Below are 7,428 nucleotides of genomic sequence, written 5' to 3' on the forward strand. Positions count from 1 at the left end.
AGCTTCCCCTTTCCTTGAAGTTGCACATTGAAACTGTTGAGTAGCTCTGTTACATCTGTCAGAAAGGCAAGGTGCCATTTCCATTCTGCATCATTGAGCTCTGGTACTTCTTTGTTTTTTTTAAAGCAGAAAAGCTGTAATCTGTGGAAGTAAGTCATAGAAACGTTTCAAAACTCCCCCTCGACTCAGCCAACGGACTTCTGTGTGATACAGAACATCTTCATAGTCAACATTTAGCTCAGACAGAAATGCCTGAAATTGTCTGTGGTTTAGTGCATGAGCTCAAATGAAGTTAACACAAGATACCACAAATTTCATAACAGAGTCCCACTTCAGTGATTTACTACACAGCGCTTGTTGGTGGATGAGGCAGTGTATGGCTATTGGATGAGAATGGTTATGTTTGTCCATCTCTTGGTTAATGCGAGCAATTACTCCTTTCTTAGACCCCACCATGCTAGGAACACCATCAGTTGTCACACTGGCTAGTTTAGCCCAGTTCAGCTCCAAACCATTCACAGTTTGGCAAACCTGTTCATAGATATCCTCTCTTCTTGGTTCTTTCGGTAAAGTCACGTAGAAGGGAAGTAATAAAATAATAAAAATAAACCATAAAATAATTCTCACGACGTTTCGGCCACAACGCAAGCAGCCGTCCTCAGGTGAAAACCAGGTCTGTCGGGGAGACAGCGTCTGAATGAAACAGCACACGAGCTTGGAGCATGTATATAAGCTGGGTTGGAAGCGGGGGACAGAGCGCCTTGACAAAATAATTTGCATATCAAGAGGAATTTAGCATATTTATGGGAAATGCAGGAATGTGATTAGTACTACATATGCAGCACGGGCATATGTAGTACTAATCACATTCCTGCATTTCCCATAAATATGCTAAATTCCTCTTGATATGCAAATTATTTTGTCAAGGCGCTCTGTCCCCCGCTTCCAACCCAGCTTATATATGCTCCAAGCTCGTGTGCTGTTACATTCAGACGCTGTCTCCCCAACAGACCTGGTTTTCACCTGAGGACGGCTGCTTGCGTTGTGGCCGAAACGTCGTGAGAATTATTTTATTATGTTTTACTTTTATTATTTTATTACTTCCCTTCTACGTGATGACTTTACCGAAAGAACCAAGAAGATGAATCCCTGCAGTCACGAAAGCTTTAAATCGAAAGACATCCTCTCCTGTAGTTGTTACTTTGATGCTTTGCAGTGCAGCAAGCTCTTCTGTGACTTCGAAATAGTCATTCGTCCCACGAATAAAAATTAGAAGTTGTGCAGAATCACGAACATCATTGCTTTCGTCGAGTGCCAAGGAAAAATAGGAAAGTTTTTTTGTGGAGTTTTGCAAATGCTGATGCAAATTGTCTCCCATTTCTTCAATCCTCCGTGCAATTGTAGGTCCTGAAAGACTCACTGTACTAAATAAATCGGCCTTCTCTGGACACATCTCTTTGACAACAGAAAGAAGGCATTCTTTAACAAATTCTCCCTCCACGAATGGTCTGCCAGTGCACGCTATTAGCTTGGCAACTTGAAAACTTGCTCGCAGTGATGAAATATTTAGCTGCTTCTGCTTCACAAAAGTATTTTGCTGAGTTGTTAATGTATTTTTCAGTTTTAATACTTTATCTTTTCTCACTTCTCCGACCAAACAATCATATTTATCTTTATGTTGAGTTTCATAGTGTCGACGTAAATTGTATTCTTTGAACACAGACACTATATTCTGGCATATCAGACACACAGCTCTTTCCTTGTACTACATGAAAAAGTAATCATAAGTCCACTGTTCTTTGAATATCCTACACTCCGAGTCAATTTTTCTCTTTCTTGACATCATTATTTCCTAGGGAGTCAAAATTGCTATTAGTAAAATACCAATATATATACAGCGCTACAAAAACAATATACCAGCAATAACTTTGCCCACACAGAGACATACAGACTGCACTGCCCATCAATGCAGTCTGATTGGGGGGAACTCCGCCCCCTCTCCCTCTTCCACCAATGACCGTCCTTCTCATGTAGAAAAAAAGTAACAGACAGGCAGCGGCGGCAAAAACACCCGGCGGGCCGGATAAATGCCCTCGGCGGGCCGCATGTGGCCCGCGGGCCGTAGTTTGAGGACCCCTGCTCTAGATATTACTGCGGAGCGGGGATCGTGGCTGGGGGGGTGGGGGCTAGCAGCCTCGCCCGAGCCTGCCACGGTGCCACCTTGGCGGGCTGGGCAATCTAGGCAAGGCCGGGGGCTCTGCACGGGACTAGGCCTCACCACGGCAATGTTAAGTACTATTTTATTGCTTCTTTCGCTAAACTCACGTTGATAGAAACCTATTATTTAAATAATCACCTTGCAAATATTACATTAATAATGTTTGTGTGCAGACAACTAATATTTATATTTCTTGCTTTTTTCGTTAAACTCACGTACATAGAAGTCCATATGTCCGTGTGAGTCCATTAGTGTGTGTGAGTCGATATGTGTGTGTGTCAGTCGATGTGTGTGTTAGTCAATGTGTGTGCGTGGTCTGTGTGTGTAGACAACTAATATTAAAACATTTAGTTCGTACATTTTTTCATATTTATGTGTGTGTCTAAGTCCATGTGTGCGTATGAGTCAATGTGCGTGTCTGCGTCGATGTGTGTGTGTGGGTCGATGTGTCTGTGAGTCGGTGTGTGTGTGAGAGTCGATGTGTGTGTGTTGGTCGAGGTGTGTGTGTAAGTCCATGTGTGTGTGTGTAAGTCCACATGTGTGTGTGAGTCTATTAGTGTGTGTGTGCGTAGATGTGTGTGTGTGGGTCGATGCCCTGGTGGTCCCCCTCTTTAGGAAGGGGGACCGCACAGACTGTAACAACTACAGGGGCATCTCCCTCCTCAGTGTGCCGGGAAAGGTCCTGGCAAGGATTATTCAACATCGCCTTGCTAGGCATGCTGAGGAGAGGCTTGCGAAGCCCCAATGCGGTTTTAGGAAAGGGCGGTCCTGTACAGATGCCATATTTTCTGTCTGTCTGCTACAACAGAGGTGTCGGGAATTCCAACAAGACCTACATCTCTGCTTTATTGACCTGGTCAAGGCTTATGATACCATCAGTAGGCCTGGGCTCTGGGTTGTTCTTCGTGCTTTCGGAGTCCCTGCCACTCTGCTCACGATCATTAAGGACCTTCATGATGGTGAGCAGGCCCGGGTAAAACTACGTGGCCGGGAGTCAGAGCCATTCCCTGTACACCTTGGGGTGCGACAGGGATGTCCTCAAGCTCCCACATTATTTAACATCTATTTCGACCACGTAGTTCGTGAAGCCTTCAATAGATGCCCGGGTGTGGTCAAGGGATGGCTGCCTATTGCTCAACCATGTTATGTATGCCGATAATCTGGTAATTGCTGCTCACTCAGAGGAGGAGTTGGAGGCACTGCTGCTGAACCTGGAGATTGTCACTAAGAGGTGGGGCATTACCATCAGCCCCACCAAAACCAAGCACCTGCCTGTGTATTTTGTACCATCGGACAATCCACCCACACAACTCCCACAGTTGTGGAGGGAGTGGAGAGTTTCCCATACCTGGCCAGTGTGCTTATGACCAGCTCTGGTTTAACAGCAGAGGTCTCACTCCGAATCAGCCGAGCGGCATTATATTTTCATCGGTTGTGTAACACTGTGTGGAAGCTACCTGGTCTGTCTCTCCGCACGAAGCTTCAGGTCTTCTCGGCCACAGTAATTCCCTCCTTTCTCTACGCTTGCGAAACGTGGACCCCCTAATGGAACATATTTGCTGGTAAGAAATATTTAGGGTGGCCTGCCTACGATCCATTCCGGGTTTAACCAGGCTGGATTGTGTGAGGAGCTCACAAATCCTTGAAAGATCTGGACAAAGTCCCATCGGTGAGCTCCTCCGGCAGGCAAAGCTGCGTTGGCTGGGTCATGTAGCCCGCATGCCCAGTCACCGCATGCCTAAACAGCTTTTGTTTGGCCGGATTGAGGGGGCCAAATGGACGTGGCACGGGCTAGAGAAGAGATCGAGTAATGTAGTACAGAAGGATGTGGAGCTGAGTGGACTTGCCGATGACTGGTACCAGCGGTGTCAAGATCGGCCACCGTGGAGGAGGCTCGTGAATGATGCTACTGGGCAGTTGGAAGCAGTCTCGCCCTTCAACAACAACAACGGAGGGGGGAAGAGCGACGCTCACAACAAGGAGTGGCGCGCCGGGTGGCTAAAGCACAGCAAGTTGGCACAGTACAGAGCACAGGTGGTGCATCAGCCAGTCATCTCAGTCGACCCGTGGCACCTGGGTCTGCCCCGTGACCTCCTGCCAGCAGGCGTTCGACACTTCACGTGGCCTCAACATGCACATAGCCTGGCACAAGCGTCGTGGTGATGTCACCTCCACATAACAACAACAACTGCCAGCGAATGGCGGTTGTTGTTGTGTGTGTTAGTCCATATGTGTGTGTAGATCCATATGTGTGTGTCAGTTGATGTGTGTGTGAAAGGTGTGTCGAAGAAGAAAGGGTGGACTTGCATTACCCAAATATTCCATCAGCTATACGCCCAGTACCCCACGAAAGAACTGCCGGTTCCTGATGCACCAGAATCGTTCTCTTTTGAGTCAGAAGAGGATGAAACTTCTGGTCCTGAACTATCAAAGTCACATGATCCAAATTTTCTCCCATCCTCCTCCTCTGAACTACACCTCATAACACAAGGTGAACTGAAAGACCTTGTCAGGGATTTGGAACTACTCAAGAGAAAGGCAGAGCTGTTGGGCTCCAGACTACAGCAGTGGAATCTCCTGCAGGTGATGTTAGGGTTTCCATGTTCCGTGACCGCCAAAAGGATCTTGTCCCATTCTTCTTCATGGAAGGTGATCTTGTAGCCTGCAACATCATCGATGGTGTGATGGCAGCCCTCACATCGTTCATGATCCAGATGAGTGGAGATTGTTTATTGATTAATCAAAGATGAGTCTTAAAGCTGTTTTTCTCCATGATAGCAATGTTTTGCCATTAATTACAGTTGGTCATGCAGTCCATATGAAGGAAATATATGACAAAATGAAACAACTTTAGAGGTGTATAAACTATGACCAACATCAGTGGCAGTTTTGTTGCGATTTGAAGGTTGTTGCTCTGTTGCTTGGTCTGCAGACTGGATACACAAAGTACTGATGTTTTCTCTGCGAATGGGATAGTCGTGCAAGAGATCCCCACTACATCAAGACAGATTGGCCACTTGTTGAATCAAGGAAGATGTTGTTAAAACCCTTACACATCAAGCTCGGTCTGATTAAGAACTTTGTCAAAACCATGGACAAAACACGAGCAGATTTCAAGTACCTCCGTGGAAAATTTCCAAGGTTAAGTGAAAGTAAGATAAAGGAAGGTGTCTCAGTTGGTCCTCAGATTCGTGAACTTCGAGATTATGCATTTGACAGTGCACTCTGCATGGCAAGGAAAATACGGCATGGAACGCCTTCCAGTTAGTGGCAACAAATTTAATCGGAAACAACAAGGCAGACAACTACACTGAGTTGGTGAGCGACGAGCATTGCGAGAGATTTCACCAGAACATTGCGACAATGAAGAAACTCTATCAGGGGAAATGGAGCCCATCAATGCTTGCAGGCTATTTCTTGACAGTGACAAGAGATGCTCCATTTAATAAATACAAGAGACTAGCCAAGAAGCGCCGAGTAGACATCGAATAAGGACTAAACTATGTACTTATATATACAGAATAGTTTTTTTTTTCCCTTTGTTTAATAAAAACATTTTTTACATAACCCTTTTGCTGATGTTTAAAGTGTTACAAGAACAGGACAGGTGACATGTTGTCATGTCAAGCAAGCATTCACGCATGAAAAGACCTCGGTTTACAATTTATGAGTGAAACTCTACTATCTACACAATATACACAGATGTAAAATGTAAAAACGTAAATATCTTGGGAACAGTAGCCAATCATTTCGATTTAAAGCTTTCGTGACTGCAGGGATTCATCTTCTTGGTTCTTTCGGTAAAGTCACGTAAAAGGGAAGTAATATATGCTCCAAGCACGGTGCTGTTTCATTCAGACGCTGTTGCCTCGACAGACCTGGTTTTCACCTGAGGACGGCTGCTTGCGTTGTGGCCAAAACGTCGTGAGAATTATTTTATTATGTTTTATTTTTATTATTTTATTATTTCCCTTCTACGTGACTTTACCGAAAGAACCAAGAAGAGGACTATACGGGGTATCTTTGCATTTGCATCCATCGTAAATGATGGAGGGGCGGTGGCGGAGTGATTCGTGCACTGCGCTACAAACCCGTTGACCACCGTTGCTGGTGTCTGCCTGTAATCCCCTACCGTGGAGGTAGCACCGAGGGTTGGTAGTTCACACACAGATGTGGTTCAACTCCCTTCCCGTAGCCAACAAGTTGTTTTTATTGTCATATTTGAATTCAGCACGTCAAAATCCATAATAAACAGCACATTTCATCTCTGAAGCAGACGACGCCTAAAAAATTGTAGACCAGTGTAATAGACAATGATAATGGACAATGATAATAGACAGAGATAATAGACAGAGATAAGAGACATAGATAATAGACATGCATAATATACATGGATAATTAATAGACATGGGTAATAGACATGGATAAGAGACATGGAAAATAGACGTAGATAACACTGGTCAACAAAAAAATTCTGAAAAAAATTTCTGGCCTGGACTTTTGCAGCTGTTTTAGACTAATTTCAGGGTGCTGATTCCAAATCTGATCTCAGATTTGCTCTATCACGTCTCATTTTTATGCTATCGGCATACCCCATTTTCATTGATTTTACGCGAAATTAACTCTGTCACTTATGATTGCAAGTTGTTGCGAGTCAGTGACTGGTTTAGTGTTAAAATATGGTGCTGTATTTTTAGGATAGTGTGTTTATAATATCATTTTATGTAGATATCCACATTTATTTAATATTTTTCTTCTGCAGTTTTTATTGAAAATGCAATATTTGATATCTCAAAAACCCGATGTGATAGACAAAAACTGATGCCAGATTTGGAATCAGCACCCCAAAATTACATTAAACCCGTTGTAATACCTTATGCCAGAAAAAGTGTGTTGACCAGTGTAATAGACATGGATAATCCATATAAATAATGTAAATAAATAATAGACGTAAATAATGGGATGGATTTCCCACGAGACTCCTCATTTTGCGGTGCCCATTTCTTGTTCATTTCTCCTTATCCACAAATAAATACGGATAAGCGGAACAGACTATTGGGACAGGTCTCACCTATTCGTGGAAAACATCTATTCCGAACAGGACTCATTTAGTTGCCATGGCAACTCGAGATTGACATCACAGGCACAGAGAACCAGGACATTTTAAGGAAGACCAATATCTCAAAACCCGAAGATGGGAGATCTCTTCG

This window comes from Lethenteron reissneri, chromosome 49 (genome assembly GCF_015708825.2).
Source record: "Lethenteron reissneri isolate LAM-NWPU_2019-01 chromosome 49, ASM1570882v1, whole genome shotgun sequence".
Classification (NCBI taxonomy): domain Eukaryota; kingdom Metazoa; phylum Chordata; class Hyperoartia; order Petromyzontiformes; family Petromyzontidae; genus Lethenteron; species Lethenteron reissneri.